The sequence below is a fragment of the Sceloporus occidentalis genome, unplaced genomic scaffold, assembly GCF_023333645.1.
Source record: "Sceloporus occidentalis isolate IW3139 unplaced genomic scaffold, rSceOcc1.0.p SCAF_525, whole genome shotgun sequence".
Classification (NCBI taxonomy): domain Eukaryota; kingdom Metazoa; phylum Chordata; class Lepidosauria; order Squamata; family Phrynosomatidae; genus Sceloporus; species Sceloporus occidentalis.
In genome coordinates, this window is record NW_028317505.1 from 107,650 (window position 1) to 127,729 (window position 20,080).

Consider the following 20,080-nt stretch of genomic DNA (forward strand, 5'->3'; position numbering starts at 1 on the left):
GGTCTGCCAGCTCGTTGTCCTCTCCGGGAAGGTGAATCGCTTGGAGGAGGACGCGTCTCTGGATGCACCAATCCCAGATGCGGAGTGTGAGATCGAGTAAGGTCCTGGATCTGGTACCACCTTGTTTGTTGATGTAGTACATCACGGTGGTGTTGTCCGTCCTGAGGAGGACCACCCTTCCCGAGACTGCAAACTCGAACGCTCTCAAAGCCTTTCCCACAGCAAGCATTTCCAAGGCGTTGATGTGGAGGCGCTTGTCTTGTGTGGACCACCTGTCCTTGACAACCAGGTCGAGCAGGTGGGCGCCCCATCCCTCCAGGGATGCATCGGTTGTCAGGGTCAACTGTGCCTGAGGTTGATGGAAGGGCATCCCGGTGCAGACGTTGGAACTGTCTAGCCACCATCTGAGGGAAGCAACCACCGGTCTCGGTACCGTGAGCCACTTCGAAGGCGGATCCTCCAACGGGGAGAAGACGGAGAGGAACCAGGCTTGGAGGGGTCGAAGACGAAGTCTTGCCCAGGGGGTGACGAATGTCGTCGACGCCATGTGGCCCAGAGCGACTTGGACATCTCTGGCTCTCACCCTTCTGTGGGAGATGCACGGCCTGAGGGATGTTGTCAGGGCCCGAAACCGATCCGGAGGAAGGAGAGCTAGGCAGTTTTCGGAGTCGAGGACGGCACCGATGAACTTGACCCGCCTGGTCGGCGTAAAGTGGGACTTTTCCTTGTTGACGACCAGCCCGAGGGAGTCCAGGAGGCGCAAGGCGAATGAGACTGCCTCCCGCAGTTCGTCTTGGGACTCGGCTGCAAACAGCCAGTCGTCCAGGTAGGGAAAGACCATGAAGCCCTTCTGGTGAAGGTATGCCACCACCGGTGCCATGCACTTCGTGAAGACCCGTGGAGCCGTGGCCAGGCCGAAAGGGAGCACGTTGTAGTGGTACGAATCGGGGCCGACAGCGAAGGCGAGGAATCTCCGGTGGGACTGTCGGATGCCGATGTGGAAGTAGGCATCCTTCAAGTCGACGGTCGCGAACCACAAGCCCTGGTGGAGCAGAGGTAGAATGGAAGCCAAGGTTACCATTCGAAAGCGACGGTAGTCAAGGAACAAGTTCAATTGTCTCAAGTCCAGGATGGGCCTGATGCCCCCATCCGCTTTCGGTACCGTGAAGTACCTGGAAAAAAAGGCCCGAAAACACTGGTCGGGCGGTAAGGGAGAGATTGCCCCCTTTGCAAGCAAGGTGCGCACTTCGTCGAGAAGGGTGTCCGAGGGGGGAGTGGACTTGAAGGCTCCAGTTGGAGGGAGCTCTTGGAACTCGAGGGCATAACCCCTACGGACGATGTCGAGGACCCACGAGTCCGATGTTATAGAGGCCCAGGTGTTAACATAGGGCCTCAAGATGTCCAAGAAGAAGAGGGGTGAAGGGGGGACGAAGTGCGCTGCGTCCCTTCAGGCCCTCTTCTTCCCCTGGTCGGTGTCCTGCCGGCGGGACTTGCGGTACCGAGGCGGAAAGTTACGACGGCCAGAGGAGGAGGAAGACTGCGAGGGGAAGCGCTGCCTCTGAGAGCCCTGCTGTTGGGGCTGTCGGTCCCGGGAGAAGGTCCCCTGCGACTGACCTTGTGGCTGCCACGGTCGTTGGCGCTTCCGGAAGGGAGAAGCCGGTGCGGAGGACATGCCGTGCTTCTTTGCCGCCGCCTTCATCCTAAACTTGCGGTTTAGGCGGTCGTCGGTCTCGGCGTGGAAGAGGCCGGTCCCGTCGATCGGCATGTCCTCGATGGCAGCCCTGACGGTCGGGTTGAGGTCGGAGGCCCTCAGCCAAGCGTGGCGCCGAAGAGCCATGGAAGCTGACATGGCCCTCCCGGAGCAATCCACCAGGTTCCTGGAAGTGGTGATTAGCCAACTTCCAATGGAGTGCGCCTCGTCCCTGATCTCCACCAGCTGCCTCTGGACGTCGTCTGGGACATCTGGAACGAGGGGGGAGATCCGCTCCATGAGGGTCTGGATGTAGGCCCCCATGCACGCGGTGTAGTTGGCGGCCTTGACCCCAAGCGCCGAAGCCGAGTACGCCTTCTTGGCCAGTCCGTCCACCTTTTTGGCCTCGCGGTCGACAGGGGAAGTGGCCTGCTTCGGGACGAAGCTGTGTTGGGCTCCCTCGACGATGGCAGAGTTGGGCCGGGGGTGCTCGGCCAACCAAGGACAACTCGCCGGGGCGACCCTATAAAGAGACTCCACCTTGCGGGAGGGTGCCGAAAGGGCGGCTGGAGAGTCCCAAGACCTCTTCACGATGGTCTGAAGAGAGGGAAGGAGAGGCAGGCACGGCGGAGTGGGGACTCGACCATGCACCCGACGCTCAACCGGGTCCTCGGCGTCGTCCGCTGCAGACGCGAGCTCGATGTCGAGGGCCCTCGCCATCCTGATCACGTGCTCCGTGAAGGACCTGACATCGTCCGACGGCGAAGATGGCTCCGGGTTGTGCAACCTCTGGGGGGAGGCCGGGCCTGAGAGGACATCCTCGTCCGAGGGTGCCTCCGAGGGTAACAGCGGCTCGTCTTCGGAGTCCAGGTCGGAGGAGAGGGGATCCGTCACCTTGGCCTGGGATCTCGGGCGGGTTGGAACGAAGTCAACCGAAGAACGGGAGCGCCGACGAGGTGGAGACAGCGACCTCTCACGTCCACGGGGTGGAGTCGACGACCTCTCATAGACAGACACGGTCGGAACCGACGTGGAAGGATGAGGTCGGTCCGCGGGAGGGGGGTTCAGTTTGGTGAACTCCCTCAAGGCTCTGTCCTCCGGGACCGACATGTAGTAGCGGCGTGACTGCATGTCGTAGAAGAGGTCCGGAACGTCTTGTCTGTGGGGCAAGTCGTCTTCATCTTCAGCTGCCGAGCGAGAGGGCGACCGGTGCTCCGGGGAACGAGGAGGCGCGGTATCATCCATACCGTGGATGAAATCCATGGTCGGGGGAGGCAGAGGCGTGACCGGTACCGGGGTCCCTTGGTCCAGCGTCGGTTCTTGGTCACGGGGAGCTGATGGAACGGAGGCGCGAGCTTGTTTGGAGGGAGAGCGCTTCTTCTCCTTCGGTCCCGGTAGGTCGGTAGCGGTCCGATCCTTGGAGGACTTTGCCTTCTTAGGGGCAGGGTCGCGCCCAGCCTCCTCGTGGCGCCTCTTCTTCCCATGCTTGGGAGGCTCCCCGGATGGGAAGAACGGGTTGTCCGGGAGGTCCAGGATGACAGCAGCCGCTGTCGATGACGAGGGCCTCGGTGACCTCGTCCCTTGAACCGGCTCGGTCCGCTCCTTCGGTGTCGCATGGCGCGATGCCTTGGACGCCTTAGAGGACGAAGGCGAGGCCAGATGGACCTTAGGCTCGGTAGCCTCCTTCGAACGGGAGCCCTCCGATCCCTTCTTCGGTTTGGAGGCCCGTTCGGTACCCTCAGCACCCGATGACTTCTGGGGGCGTTTGGAGGGCTTGTCGGTGGCGCTGGGCGGTTTGGAGCCACGGGCCACATCGGAGGTGGTAGAAGGCGTCCCGGCCGGGACACACACCACACTGGGGACGGCTGCTCTCCCCGATCCCACGCTGGAGACACTTGCCCGGGACGATGAAGCGGGGGGCGCCAGAGGCGGGACAGAAGAGGACCGCGAACCTCCCTCCTGCACTTTCCCCAGGGCGATCGCAGACGTGAGCCGGGACTCACGGTTCTTACGGGCCTGAGTAGAGAGGGATCCGCAGAGCGTGCAAGCCTTGGGATCATGGCTGGGTCCAAGGCACAACAGGCAGGAGGAGTGCGGGTCTTGAACGGGCACCTTGCCCTTGCAGATGTCGCACTTTTTGAAAGGCGCAGGCATCTTCAAAACGTCAAGCCAAAGGGAGATCCGAAACGAGGTCAGCAGTCCGAAGGTCCGAAGTTACCAGGGGCGGGAGACAAAGAATGGTCAAGATACAGTCCGAGGTCAAAAACGAAAGTGATTCCAAGCAAGCAGAAGCAAGCGAAAGTTCCCTGAAGCAGCTAGCGCGGCGGAAAAGAGGAACTGGGGAAAGAGCGGGAAGGCAGGGGCCTTATAACGGGTGGGCGGAGTTACCGCCAAAAAGTTTCAATATGTTGCAGAGTTAACTCTGCCCAGTGATTCCAGAAGTTTCCGAAGGCACTGCGCAGGCGCAGTAAAACCCATTTGTATGATTCGCAGAGACCACGAAGAAGAAATCATTGTGATATGAAGTCCATGAGGAAATGTCCTAGATTGTGATAAGGAGAAGCAACATTGTATAATGATTTAAGCATCGGACTATTGACTCTGGAGATCAGGGTTTGAATTCCCACTTGGCCATGGAACCTAACTGAGCAAGTCACACTCTCTCAGCTTCAGAGGAAGGCAAGGGCACTGACATTCCTGATCAAATTCTTAAAAGAAAACCCAGCTATTAGGGTCACCTTGGGGTCACAGTAAATCAGAAATGACTGGAAGGCACACAACAGGAAAAAGGTGAACATGGTTGCTCCTGAGTGTTCCTTCCCTCTGAGTGGAACCCGTGTTTTCAAACAAGCTGGCGGTGATGAAATTTGAGGAGACTACAGCATCATTGGAAGAAAACTCAGTCTGACCAAATCTGGCCCTTTGCTTCCCATATTTCTCTGTTACAGCTTGATGGAATCGCTGTTGCCTAGTGGCACTTGAGTTAAGAGCCCAGCGGAGCTGGGATGTGCCTGTTTATTCAAGTGGATGTAACAATCATGCTTTGCACCTTGGATCAGCTCAAAATAGTTTGCAGCCTGAAGCAGAGCAGCAAATGATAACCTTCATTCCCTGAATTTAGAGATGCATTACCATATGCGAGCCCAATTATCCTGGCCCGTAAGATAATTTGCCTCTTCTTTCTGGAAGCAAACAAAGAGTTACAATGAACCATAATACTTTGTTGTTTTTTCATGACACACTTTGGGTCCTCTGCTTGCGCTGGTCACTTCACTCAGCCTAATGGTAGAGCCTTACCTGATGCAAATGAACACAGACCTGCTGCCACACTGCAGAATCAGTGCATTTGTATTCAGTCACAGGACTGGAGCTGTTGCTGCCGTGGATGGTCCCTCTCTCTCTTTCCCAGACTGCTTCTTAAACCTATTGGTCTAACTCAGCATGCCTTTTGCTTTTTTTTTTTTCCTGTGTTAAAAATTTAACAACTATGGCAATGTGATTTAGTGGGTGGGAGAAAGTGTAAAAAGTAGAAAACTAGCTTGCTTGGGACTAGCAAGGAGGAGAGATGAGGACACTGAGGTTGCATCAACACTGCAGAAATAATCCAGTTTGACATCATTTTAGCTGCCATGGCTTAATGCTATGGAATTCTGGAAACTGTAGTTTTGTGAGACATTTAGTTTTTGCTGTCAGAGAGCTCTGGTGCCACAAACTACAAACCCCAGGATTCCATAGCACTAAGCCATGGCAGTTAAAGTGGTGTCAAACTGGATTATTTTTCTAGTGTGGATGCAGCCCATGACTACGTGACTGCCTGCTTCTGGAACTGCAGCTGGAAGCTTAGCACATGGGAGGGCTAATGCTACAGCAGCACAATTGACAGCTATTGACAGGCTTTGCCTGACAACGAAAAGATGCACCACAGTCATGGTTGGACCAAAGACAAGCTACAGATCAGTCACAAAGTTGTCTGGTAAGGTTCGGCCATAGATGTTGCTATCCTGCTTCAATTCCACTTTTTTACCCTTGTGTGATAACCTCTTAAGCACTTATAGCACTATGATTCCACTTTAATTGCCATGGGAACTTCTTAGGGAATCCTGGGGTTTGTAGTTTGGTTTGCAGATTGATAATTCTAAAAACCTCTCACTAAACTGCAAATTTCAGGATTCCATAGGAAATTGCCATGGCTATGGAAGTGGAATCTTAGCAATATAGTGGTTTAATTGAGTCTGCCTTATCTGATATTTCAAAATCTGAAATATTCCCAAATCCAAAATTGTTCACATGAATGGCCGAGACAGTGACACTTTTGCTTTCTGATGGCTCACTGTACACATACTTTGTTTCATGCACAAAATTAATAAAATAAAATTATGTTCAGGCTATGTTTATAAGGTGTATATGAAACAGAAATGAATTTCATGTATAGATTTGCATCTCATCTGCAAGACACGTCATAATGTATATGCAAACACTCCCAAATCCAAAAATTCCAAAATCCAAAACACATCTGGTCTCAAGTATTTTGGATAATGGAGACGTAACCCACACAGGCTCTCTCACACCTACACAGTTCTTTATATATCCTATTTATATCCCATCATTCACCCACAGAACTCAGTGTAGTAAAACTCATGATCTTATTCTTCCCCTGCCGGCAACAGTGCTGTGAAGTGAGCTTGGCCTGGTGGTGGGGAGTTCCAAATAAGATGATCCAGTACACCTCCAACACTCTTACCATTACATCACACTGATTCTCTAACTCAGCCTTGCCCAACGTGGTGCTTTCCACAGGCTGGGGACTGCAACTCCTATCAGCTCTGGCCAGCACAAATCATCAGACAGGCACAAAGCTGGGGATGGCCACTCCAGCTAGTAACTTAGTAGTAGAATGTCCAAAATATTTGATAAGAAAACGCATTCAAAACAGAAGAGCTTAATGACCATAATAAAGTTAACTTGATTAATGCACTTTAACCTTTTATAGCTAGTTGCACAATCATTTCAACATTATGTGATTTGATTTCTTTACGTTGGTGTGTATATGTGTATGTATGTGTGCATATATAACTCAAAAGCTGGCATAAAATGGTAGATTTTGGGGCTTTTTTTATCACATCATGCTCATTGAAGATTATGATCAAGACAAATGTTGTTTTTAACAGGCTACAAGTTACACTTAAAAAAAAATTCTGGTTTGAAACGTATGCAGAAGATTAACATGGCGACGTCTCTGGATTGAAACGTGTCACTCTTGAAAGACCAGATGAATAAATTTAAGAAAGTACTCCATCCATACTAATGCCTTTTGTGTGTGCGCGCGTGTGCATGGGATGAATTGATAAAATAACGAGATTCCATGCACAGAAACACAGATTTTGCAACAGTAAATGTGGTCCTTGGCTCCTGATTTCTGAAGAGAAGTCAGTTTTCCTTTGTTCGTTATTCCTAAAGAGCTTGTAGTACTTATTTACATATGAAAAGAGAAGTTGATAAAAGAGCTTTCCTTTTCTAAATTATTAACTATTAGACAGGGCTAAAATCTGCAGCCATTATCATCCTATAGATTGACACAAACGGCATATGGATCATTCTGGAGCTGAGGGTTAGTTCTTTTTTAAAGAGAGGATTGTTTTAGTTTTTGCAGGAAATTAATCAGGGGAATGGGCTTTGTGGCGCTTGGAGCACATCTAATCTGTCCTTTGTTCGAATTTGCCTTGCTCCAATTCCTAGCAATTGCAGACAACATGGTCTTTTGTTCAGAAGCCACTTGTTACATGCATAATTAGAGACCTCAGTAGATGTGTTTAAAGAAAAAAACTGTTTTCCAATGTAATGTGTGATCTTGATAATAGTATTTTCATCAAAGGTAGCAATTACATTAATTAAGCCCAGACTGGCATGGCAGCAAGGAAATTAAGTGGAAGGTGGATAAAAAAAAGCTCTCCCTTTTCTTTCTTTCTTTCTTTCTTTCTTTCTTTTTCTTTCTTTCTTTTTTTCTCTCTCTTTTTAAAATTCTCTCTTTATAAGTTGAAATGCACCATGTTGAGCTGTTACTGGAAAATACATACTGAATATGGTTTTTTTAAAAATAATAAAACTCCCCTTAACCTTTCTGAATAATGATCCTGCAGATATCCCAGGGACAGCTACTATAGCTGCACTTTTCAAATGAAAGGGCTTGAGTCTACATTAATTTCTAATGCAAGTTTTAAACGAGCTCAACATACGATGCAGGTCTTTAAAGGCTCCAGGGCTCAGTTGGATTAATTCACTGTTCTTTTCACACATAAATTAATTGTTTTGTGTTCTCAAAAACAGCAAACAGCACATAAATCAACCAGTTTAGGAGGCAGGCAAGGCTTTCATTATCTGTTTAGAAATTATTACGGTGTACTTTTAAAAGAAAAGAAGATGGGGGGAAGGAGAGAGAGAAGATGGAGGCCTTGCGAAATTAGGCCTTGCTCTCTATTAATTAAATATATCCTGAATGTGTAGTTAAAGTCTGGAGAAATGAATCGCTATAAGGGAAATGTGGTAAAAGAGAAACATAGGACTGGGCTCAGATAAGCACTGAGGTAATTCGCCCTTGATCATAACTGCAAAAAAGTTACTTTTGGAGTATAACTTCAAAACCACTGCACATACAACATAGCAACCACCCATGTGCTCTTCTTGCTGTGGTCTTCCGTTGCTTTAAATTGTAGTTTTCTTGTTTGTACTGAACTAATATAATTGCACAGTTATGCCTCAGTTAATGAAGAAGATGTGTTGCTGAGCATTACTTCTTTAACAGAAAAATTGGTACCAGAGGCAGACATAAACATGGAATGAATAGGGACAGGTTCGTAAACTACCAAAAGAAGAAGGAAGAGGAGAGCAGTTCAGCTTTTCTCAGCAAACTTTTCATCTGAAACCAGCAATATGCACATGTGAAATGAAAGAACTGGGTCAGGTTAGCCTCATATAAGCAAAGAAAAACATTTTGAATCTTTGAGGGACCACTTGAAACCTTCTTCCAAATGCATCCAGCATTTTTTCTTTCATTCATTAACCTCCAGTTCTCCTTATGATTTCCATTTTTGTGGCCAGACTAGATCTATGTTTTTTTAAAAATGTGATGGGAGTAACTGGTGAGGCAGTTTTATCTGTTTTTCCTTCTTCTCTGTGCTTTGGTATTCAACATGGTTCATAAAGGATCTTGGAGGCAGCTCCTGTTTACCTTGCCAGTTGTAGGCAGATACAGATAGTTACATTAAGAGCAGCTGGAGCAGAGTCCCATTATTACCCAGCTCAAACTTATATTGCATTGTTTACTACAAACATACTGCTGCAACTTGACACAAAGCCTAGGTTTCTCCAGCCTTGCTTCATCACCCTCCCAGTGTTGATGCTACTAAAAGCTTTCAGTTTGATAGAGGACAAGGGAAAAAAAGGAATCTTGAGGACATAAAAGACTTTGTAAAAAGAAGCTTCTTTGTTAATTGAGGCATGCCTGTATTGCAGTTTAATAATCTGCCCTGGGATTACTCTCTAGCATTTAAAGTGAGGGATAGAAATCTTAAAATATTTTTTTAAAAAAGAGATATCACCACCACAGGGACTTTACACTGAATATTTCTGGTTTACTGACAGAAGAGGAGCCCTGGTGGTGCAGTGGTTAAATGCCTGTACTGCAGCCATTCACTCAAAACCACAAGGTTGCGAGTTCAAGACCAGCAAAAGAGCCCAAGCTCGACTCAGGCTTGCATCCTTCCGAAGTCACTAAAATGAGTACCCAGGCTGTTGGGGGCAAATTAGCTTATTTGCTAATTAGCTTACTTGCTGTTCACCGCTATGATCTTTGGAATAGCGGTATCTAAATAAAACAAATTATTAATTATTATTATTAATGACACCCATGAACTGCTAAATGTCTCACATTCCCAGGGCTTCCTTTATTTTCAAGGTATTACTCCTGGGACTGGAACCCTCCTAACCTTTCACAGCTCATCAGGATGCATACTGTAACAGTCTTTTCCAACTTAAAACCATACAGATTTTGGGACTATAAACCCAATCAACTCCGGCCAATATATCTAATAATAATAGGTCATAGTTTTTAGGAATGTTAATCCAAAACATCTGGAGAAACCAAAGCAGTGGAAGGCTGGTCAGTAACATAGCATACCCTCCAACTGTCCAAATTTGGCAGGGACATTCCCAATTAATCCTTTGTTGTCCCACTTTTGCATCAACTTTTAAAATGGCTCAGTTTCTTTCCTCCTCTCGTTTCCCCCTTTGTCCTCAGCTTACTTCAATTGCAGCAAATTTTGTTCAAAGTGCAAAAGTACAGGTGGGCCCTTGGTATCTGTTGGGGTTTGGTTCCAGGACTACGCATGGATAGCAAAATCCATGGATGCTTAAGTCCATTAAATACATGTCCCTGTTTCCATCAGTGAAATGTTTGTGGGTTTGATATAGTTGCCATTATCAAATAAGTAACCACTTTACAGGCATGCTCTTAGGTGGTATGAAGGCATATCACCTGAACAGAACAAAGGAAAAACAGGTTTGTCTGTGATTACAGAAAGATTGGTATCAATATTTTGCCTATTCAGAAGACAAAAAAAACAAATAAACCGTGTAGGAACTGAATATAGAGGTTTATTGATTCTGTTGCTTACAAGAGAAAATGTTGACGAAGTTTGTACATCAGAGTTGGCACAATCATTAGGGAAAATGAGTTGGCTGCCTTAGGCAGCAGATTTTGGGTGTCATAAAAGGCAGAATATGTTTTGTTACTTACATTCTGTTATTCTGTTCCCACTGGAAGAGATAAGGAGAGATGCTTGTGGCAATTCATTGCCTCATGTGCCAAAATAATCTGGCTGGCTTTCGATACTACTTGTATGAATGGGCCAGAGAGAAATTTGCTGCTGTGTGTTGTGGTACACTACTAAATTAAGCAAGGGGCTTCCACTCACTCATCCTGATTGTAGTCCAATAGCTTAAATATCCATTTGTTATCTCACAATTGTCCCAAAACATTTGCTTTGACAGGGCATTTCAGTGCAATTACTATGTCCAGGACATAGCCTGATGCAGAACAGAGAAGGCCACATCTTGCCACAAACAATTCAAGGACATTTCAGCAAAGCAAATATGAAACAGAGGTTTTTAGGAATATTTGGTGCAGAGAATGAGCTTTGGGGAAGGAAGATTGTCCTTCAGCTCTTTTCCTGTCCTACAACTGTATAGGACTGTCTTTATGGAAAAGACCATGTTTTCCATGTCCCGGGTTCAATCATTATCATCTCAGGTAATGTTGGGAAAGACCACTTGCTGAAACCTCAGGACAGTGGTTGGTAATCAAGGTAGTCAATACCAAGCCAGATAGACTAGTGGTCTGACTTGGTCTAAGACAGCTTCATTTGTGAGAAGACATTCATCTCTCTACATTGAGGGTGGAGGGCGATGAAGGCAGCTGCAAAAAGACAGAAGTCAAAACAGCAAGATGCTGTAGACTTCAGTATCTGAAAAGTCAAGTCACTAAAAAGAATAGATAATTAAGAAACATTAACTCCAAAAAGGAATACATTTAATTCATCCTAGGCTGGAAAGCTTCCTTGGCACACTTTCCTGTAACTTTCCCCTTTGCCAGTATCCTGGACGCAGCAGTGATTTAGATATTTGTTGGCTTGTATGGAAGATCTCCTGTGCCCTCTGCTGTGGAGATAATGTTATGTTCAGCCTGCTTGCTGCTCAATGGATGGCCCTCTAGTGGCTGGTTTAAGGATGGGAAGGGAGAAAGCTCAACATTCCCATTGGAAAATAAAAAGACAGGGTTAATGCTTGTGCCACATTACAGTCTTATGTAATAATCTTTTTATTTACATTGTCTCATGAGAAAGAACATGGAAACAGTGCACTGACATTTGTTATTCATGCATTTCCCCCAATAAATAAATATCTTTGGGGTCAGAAGAGGAGGATGAATTGCTTTATATAAAATATACTTACCCACATGTCTGTGTCAGCTCTGATCACACAGTGATCAGTATGAAGCTAGAATTGTTTATGTTTCCTTTGTATTATACACAAAAATGTCTTCTAGCAGCAGGGTGTTAAAATCTTCTGAATAATCTATGAATAAACCCAAAATGATTTCACTAAATATGTAATAGATCCCAGAGCTTAGAAAAATTACCTTTTTTGGAATACAACTCTGTGAATTTCCCAGACTTACCAACTGGGGAATTCTGAAAGTTGTGGTTGAAAAAAGTGAATGCCAAGCTTTGGACAGCTATGTAGTGTTACTTCCGGCTTTTATTAACTACAGTGCCCTCATGTAACTGTTTTTCGTCACATGGTAAACCTCTTTTAAGGGTTTCACTCCATACTGCAAATGTGGTACAGTTTACTACTTCTATGAGACCTTGCCCTTATGTATGGAATGTTAACTGCTAAGTATAAGAATGCAACCTCATGGTTGCAAAAGAGGTTATTTCTCCTAAAACACTTGATGGACCCAACACTTGCTCATATAAACTCAGAGATCATTCTCAATGAAGTCAAAGAGTGTCAGTGGTATCACTAGTATTGGTGTCACCCAGTGCAATAATTCACAGTGTCACCACCCCATGGACATCCTGGGATGGGGGTGAACATGGGGAGGGTCTCATCCTAAAGAACCTAGCATCCTGTCACCATCACCCTGGACAGCAAAGATGGGAAAACATTCCCCCCATGCATGAAAAGTTTTTTTTAATTGCAAAAGATCTCATCTAGTGATGTCACCTGATGCAGTCCACACACCACACACTGCCCTAGAGACACCAGTGTAAGAGTGCAGAGAATGGTGCCTGAGAGAATCCATTTACTCCTGTGTTTTAAAGGAACAGAGGAAGGCACTTGCAGCTTAGACTATAAAGCCACACTGCTTGCAAAAATGTTATTTTTGTATTCTGAAATGGAGAACCACATTTTATTTGTTTATTTTTAACAACCTTTCTTGCCCCCAGAATGTCCAGGACCTTTGCAGGAGTAGCTTGATGAACCTTGATAGTCTTCAAACCCTCCCTCATATACCATCTCAAAACCACACTGCAGACTGTAACACTGTCATTCCCCCATCCTTGTATGCTTTTTTTTAAAAAAAATAAATATTTTTGTTTTAAAAGCTGGCACAGACATTTTTGGGGGCCTTTTTGGTCATTCTAATATGGGTATTACCACAATATAGTCTCTCAAATAATTTGACTTATTATTATGCTTGTATTGTGCCTGCCATTATGCTTTGTCATTAGAATGCAAAAGGTGACAAGATAGGAGAGAGGATGGGAATAGAAATATAACAGGTTAACTAGATACCTAGGTTAACATACCTAGGCCTGTTGTGCCATATACAGCATGTTATATACAAATAAGACCCAGGAGAGCAAAGGTAGCCCTGTCAACCCTAAGAAAAATTGTTGTGAGAATAACTTGATTAAGACAACAAAAGAATACAAAAATTCATGTAAGCTTTTGGAATCTCCATGGTTTTAATGGACATCCTCCTCTTATCTTCTTTACCATGAAAGGGTCATTGTGTGCAAAGGTCTTTGTAAATGGAAACCTTAGAGCCAAAATAGCCATGGCATTTGCAGAGCTGACTTTTTGAAAAAAACATACATGGCCAACTCTGTGCTGTGGGAGTGGGATTTTGGTCATTTATCTTGGCTGTAGTCTCAGGTGAAATCACCCCCCCCCCAACATTCCCCTCCTCTTTCACTTAATAGATGCCCTTGCATTTCATCCACTTTTCAGGGTTCATTGTCAGTTTCCAGATAAACTTAATAATCAGGATATTATATACTTCACAGAGGAAAAAGGTGTAGAGTTTGTATATGTGGTACAAAAACACAGCCAGTTTGAACATTAGGGGTGTGTGTGTGTGTTTAACTCAGAAAATGGCATAATGGCATTTTAAAAGAATTAAATTTATCTGTATACAAAGAATTTGACGACACGTACAGCCCAACCAAACTATTTGAGGATGTGATAAAATGTATGTTCGATGCATTATGTAAAAAATAAATCAGTTTTCATAGATGGAAAAAGCTCAGCCTGTTGCAGGGATCTACAAGATGAAAATTACAGAGATCTACCCAAAATGTTGTACTTGAGAAATGGAGTGAAGCAAGGCAACATTTACCCAAAATGTCTCCTTCTGCAGCCTTCAGTACCAGGCCACACTATCTTGTTTTCCTCTGCACAAACATTCAAGAATGGAGTTTCATAGGTGCTTCATCTTTCCACACATTGGGTCATGTAGTTTCCTGAATTTTACTCCAAGACATTTCTGATCCAATCTGTATTTCAGGGAACCTTGACAACAATATTAATAGGAGTATTAGTAGGCAATGAATGCTAGGCTTCTGTGGCCTCTGAAGAGTACCATAAATACCAACAACCCTACATGAATGGCAGTGTATCAGTTTCCTCATAATTCCATGTTAACAATCATGGGATAAAATCTACCTCTCCCAAAAATGTGTATGTGCATGTGCGTCTTCAAGTTGCCTGCCGATTTATGGTAACCCCAGGAATTTCAGAGCGTTTTCTGAAGCAAGGAATATTCAGAAGTGGTTTTGCCAGTTCCTTCCTCTGAAATATAGCCTACAGCACTTGGTATTTGTTGACGATCTACCATCCGAATACTAATGAGGGTTGACCCTACTTTGCTTCTAAGATCATACAGAATCTGGTGGCTTTAGGGTACAAAATTCCCTCTCCCCAAATACAGTGTTTGAAATTGGAAAATCAGTCAAGGCAATTGATTATTCAGGGTATCATTATCTTATTGAATCAATGTTTTCCATCACTGACTATTTATGTAGTTTAGTCAACTGCATGCCAAAAGTTGCAGAGTACACTACTAAAAGTTATCACTCTTGTATGAACAGAATTCCAGGCATTTCCTTCATGGGTGATTTGATACTTAGTTCTTTGTCATAAATTCACATTTAAACGTGTTGTGCGTTCACCTGAATAAGCACCCCAAATTTATGCAAAGATTCAAAGAGAAATATGATAAAATAAAAGCAGCCTTGGTAAATTTCACCAGCCAAGAATCAACTGAAGTTATTCATTCTATAGTCTCTCAGCACATGCTTTCAAAAGCAATTAGTTTTTTAAATGATGGGTGTATATAACCTTTTCTTTCATTACATCTGAAAAAATTATATAATACATTATTGTAGTGGTGGTGCAGACCACTACAATCTTGTATCAGGCACTGTACAAGGATGTAAAATTGCCACCATGTGGACATTTCTGTGCTTTAAAAAAGAGGAAATAAGGTGTAATCTATGATCCCACCAGTTAAGGCAAGCAGTTTCAAACTGTCTGTGAAATAATCGCTGTGTCAGTCATTAAGTCTCTTGAATTTTAGTATTCTTGAGCAATGCATTTTGCGATGGTGTTCAACTGGATATTTGAAGTTCCTTCATATATGGTGCCTGAAACAAACCATCAGGAAGACAAATGAATCAAGGAAGCATATAAACAGTGATTAAAGCACTTTCAGTAAACACAGAACCATGAAGCAAAGATTCAATATGTAATCAAAGCAGAGTTAAAAATTCTATAATGTGCCTACAATGAGAGTAATTTCTGTCAGAAATGCAGTATGTTAGCAATTGCACACTGACTTTGAGGATGGGCAGAATTTTTATCATTAAGGAAAAATGTAAAGAAACAATTTGTCTATGTGAAACAGTTACATTAAACTCTGTTTCACATCATGTTGCACATGATGCTATTAAATGGAAGCAGCGCATACATTAAGTTGTGATTTGTTGACTGATGAGACACCAGTAGTCCTACAAACTTGGATTTGCATAATCCACTAATTTTATGAGTAACCTGAGTAGATCAATCCCAGTAATGAAACTGTACTCTAAATATGACAAGATTTGATCTAACCCAAGATCGGCAGTACATAAGGTAATTATTGTTGTGTAGCTCCAAGTCATTTTTTACTAAGGGAGACCCTAAGGCCTATGATAGGTTCTATCATAGGGTTTTCTGGGCAAGAAACTTGCCAAGAGTCTGAGAGTGTGTGATTTGTCCTAGGTCAAGCATTACATTTTTAGCTTGAGGTGGGAATCAAACACTGATCTCCAGAGTCATAGTCCAACCCTCAAATCACTACATAATTCCGGCTTTTCAATAGGCATTGCATTGGGTTATGCAAAACTTAATACAATGCACTCTCTAAGATATATATCTGTAATGGACAATCACTCCTGGTAAAGTCAACCCACAGTTACTCTTGACATGCAGTTGCCTGGGCCTTGCTTTGCTATGATTCAATTCTGTGCTGCTAGGGACTGCATGTGAATAATACATCCATAGTGATAGGGAAGATTGTATGGGCTTATCAATGCAATTTCATAAAACAACACTATATTTGGCCTACATTCTAATTCTGGTCAATTAACAAAATATAACATATAATCAATCTGCTTGCAGTGTCTTAAACCTGGAGATAGAAGGTCAAGAACCTGATGTTTGGCTAAGCTCTAACAAGTTCCACATCCTTATTTACAGGTTGAGTCTCCCTTATCCATAATGCTCGGGAACAGAAATGTTTCTGATTTTTTCCAGAATGTGAAATATTTGCATTGCAAATATTTCAATATTGCATAATGTCCTATGGATAACTTTCTGATCATTCAGCCCTCATTTTGAGAAAGAAACAAGATAATACAGAAGAAATTGCTACTTACCAATCTTGCAGTCCCTGTAATATTTCTCAATAGGGTAATCTTTTGTGAAGCCAACTCCACCCATCCATTCAATACACTTACTTGTTGTTAGAGTTGCAACCTATGAGAATGGACAGCAGGCATGATGCAAATTGTTTTAGATTCTGCTGTGCTGATCACAAGCAAAGAAACATATGCACATATTGCTCACTGAATTATAATGACTAACTTCGGCAATTTTACATAGTGATTATGTCTGCTGGCAAATTGTTTTTTAGTTTATTGTTCTGTTTCTATTACCAATGTATAATGCAATCAAATTACTTTAAATATAAATATTACAGCTGATATGTTTCAGGACATAAAATGTTATGTAGGAGGATGCCAAGTTCATGATGGTATATTTAATTTGTTGAATAATGTAAAGTTCCTGGATTGCACCACTATATGGAAATTAATTCTGGAAAAGCATGGATGGGAGTGCATTACATAGCAGTGATGTTCAGACTGCTAATGCATCCCTTAAAGGTATTTAAAAGTTACTTAGTATGGAAATAAAGTTCTGTGGTTTACACAATACATTTGTTTTCCTTAAGGTGGTCGAGGTATGGATGATATGCTCTCTAAGGCAGGGGTGGGCAAAGCATAGCTCTCTATGAATGTCTGAACTGCAACTCCCAGCATTCCTTACTCTTGGCTATGCTGGCTAGGGTTGATGGATGTTGCATTTTGGCAACATCTGGATGGCTGCATGTTGCCCACCCTGATCTAAAGCAATAAGCAGCACATGGACTCTTCTTTTTCCCAGAGTAGACCATTTGTGCTGCTTCACTGATATCAAAAATAATTAATTATGTGTTATGATGTTGTAAAAAGCTACATTCAAGATGTATCTTGTTTTAACCTTGCTGTAGGCCACCTTGGGTCCTTATGTGTAAATTAAATCATTCTATCCATCTATCAAAGGATTACAGTATGCATGGAATGGATAGCCATTGTCTTTCCTTCTTTCAAGAGTCTCTCTTAAACATCTACTCTTGATCTGTGTTAGAATCCAAGGCAACTAATTTTATGTTACGTCTTCTTCCATGTTACACTATCTTAGCTCCTTAGCTCTCCTCTCAACCTTCAAAGCCAAACCGAGGAGTCTGCATTCCAAACATCACTGTTCTATTTGCAAGGGATGTAACAGTAACTGTAACACAGGAGTGGGGAACATGTAGCCCTTTAGATGTTTTTGGCTGCAAGACCCATCAGCCCTTCCCAGGATAGTCAATGGTGAGTCATCATTGTGAATGCAGTCTAAAAACACCCAGAGGACCATATATTGCTTATCCCTATTGTAGCTGCAGCTACTAGCCAGGCTGTTTGAGGAAAGGCCATACAATGCTTCTTTTAAGGTCTTTTACTAGGTTTCACTTGAAGATGTTAGTATTTCCAGTTAGAAATGAATCTTAAGGGCCTTGAATCTAAACAACTGTTGTGGGGAGCTTCTATGCATACTGTAATCCTTAAGGTGATTTTTTAAAATATTTGTTATGGTTTTAATGTTTTGTAAGCTAATGAAGGATGAGACATTCAACACATATTTTCAATATAATTTTTTTTTTGGGGGGTGGGAGATAAACAACTCACTAGGCATGCCTAAAGTACCTTTTGAATCAAGTCAATATCCTCTTTAAAAGAAGAATGCTTTTCCAGTCATTAAACATTTTATTTTCATCCTAGGTAAAACAATGATTATGTATTTACAAAGTAAATGTCAAAGACTTTGTTTCCTTTCATTATATGCTACAATGAAGAAAATGAAAACAAAACAAGACCAGCTCACCTCTGCTGTATAATACTTGGCCATGCTTGCTTCTTTTATAAAAGGTTTTCCTGTTTCTACAAGCCGGGCTGCATTATAGGTTAGCAACCTTGCAGCTTCAATCTGTGTGGCTACTTGAGCAATCTGATGTTGCATTCCCTTGGAAGAAACAAAACCCGTAAGAGAAAACAAAGGACAAAACTAATTTAGTCTTTCTTCCTTGACTGTTAAGAACATGCTAAGTTTCTTATCCTATGAATAAGTGACATCTCAATTCCTCACATGTTTATCCAGAAGAAAATATACTGGGGCTTACTTCCAGGTAGGACTTCATATAGGGATGCCATATCCCACCTGTAGGCAGGGCAATCCCACTTTGGGCGGTGCTGTCCCGGTCCGGTTTGGCGCCATGACCGGGATGGCACCACCCGCGGCCACCTCTGCCCCCGCATGAGCCGCGGGGTCCTCCACGGCCTCGCTGAGGCCTGGGAGCGCTCTCCGCGATCGGAGTTCCAGCCGCAGAGACGCTCCCTCCCAGGCCCCAGTGAGGCCTTGGAGGTGGCTCTGTGATTGCGGGGTCTTCCAAGGCCTCACTGAGGCCTGGGAGCGCTCTCCGCGGTCGGAGCTCCGGCCGCGGAGACGCTCCCTCCCAGGCCACAGTGAGGCCTTGGAAGCAGCTCCGCGATCGCGGGGTCCTCCAAGGCCTCCGCGAGGCCGGGGAGGAGGAGGCCGCTTGGCACCGCGACGATTGCCGCGATGCCAAGCAGCCTCCATGCCCCTTCCCGGCCTGGGAGCAGGCCTAGGCTTCCTCCCAAGCTGGGAGGAGGAAGAGGAGGACAAGGTTTAAAAATGTAGGACCTTTTTTTTTTAATTTCCTGGCCAGGAAATTAAAAAAAAAAGTCCTACATTTTCAAACCTTCTCCTACATTTGTCCCAGTTTGGAGGTCCTCAGGTATGGCAACCCTAACTTCATAGTACTACAGCCTTCATGACCAAAAACTGGGATTAAAAAAAAATCTAATCCAAAACGCAAGGAGAAATTAATACTACCATTTTTTATTTTAAAACATAGGTTATAGCAAATACATATGGCGGCACAATATAATAATGAGTAATTAAGTCATGTTACAGTTGTTAACTGTACTGTTGCTTGGGTACTAAATTCCAAATGAATTATTTCAAAACGCTGTCATGATGCATGAAACAAACAAGAGAGCACTTGATGTCTTTCAAGTTGAAAAATGTTGCAGAAATGGAGAAACTGACTCTTGTGATATACTGTTCAAATTTAACTACTCATAGCCGGCTGTAAGAAAGCTACAAGATACTTCAGTGATGAGAAGCAATATTGTCACCTGTAATAAACATTTCTTCTTCACAGTTAGACACATTTTACAGAACATAGCAATCAGTACCTGAAATTCAAATATGCTTTTCCCAAATTGGTTCCTCTGCTTTGTATATGGGAGAGTTTGGTCAAAACATCCCTGTGCTAATCCCAGCATCTGTGAATGAATCACACAAAACCCATTACTATTAAGGCTAGAAAAGTGTCTCAGTCCTCTTAAAAGCAAAGCAAGCCTTGTTGCTGCTGTTACTTATGTATGTATTTATTTTATTAATGTACTGTATTTTCTGGCATATAAGACTACTTTTTAACCCAGGAAAATTTTCTCAAAAGTCAGGGGTCGTCTTATACACTGGGTGTTGTCTTATAGGGCTGAAACTTCTGAGCTGGACTGGAAAATCTATGGTCACCGCATATGGTGGGGGGAGCTCAAAAACGTCCGTGGCCGCATACCCTCCGTATGTGGTGACCATATGAAAGCAGCAAGGGTGGTG

At 43.9% G+C, this 20,080-nt stretch overlaps 1 long non-coding RNA gene across 3 annotated transcripts; it reads right to left on the reverse strand.

Moving 5' to 3' along the window:
• Nucleotides 1-10,319: 10,319 nt before the first annotated feature.
• On the reverse strand, nucleotides 10,320-19,740 carry LOC149271407 (uncharacterized). 3 transcript variants are annotated; one of them, XR_016279751.1, is made up of 6 exons: nucleotides 19,654-19,740; nucleotides 18,260-18,397; nucleotides 16,450-16,549; nucleotides 13,872-15,177; nucleotides 11,696-11,818; nucleotides 10,320-11,486 (listed from the first exon to the last, which is right to left on the reverse strand). It is a non-coding gene; the product is annotated as an uncharacterized LOC149271407 (long non-coding RNA). The 3 variants fall into 3 exon arrangements; XR_016279750.1 differs by having other exon boundaries at nucleotides 10,320-11,818; XR_016279752.1 differs by lacking the exons at nucleotides 10,320-11,486; nucleotides 11,696-11,818 and having other exon boundaries at nucleotides 13,177-14,044; nucleotides 15,038-15,177.
• Between the last annotated feature and the right edge of the window lie 340 nt (nucleotides 19,741-20,080).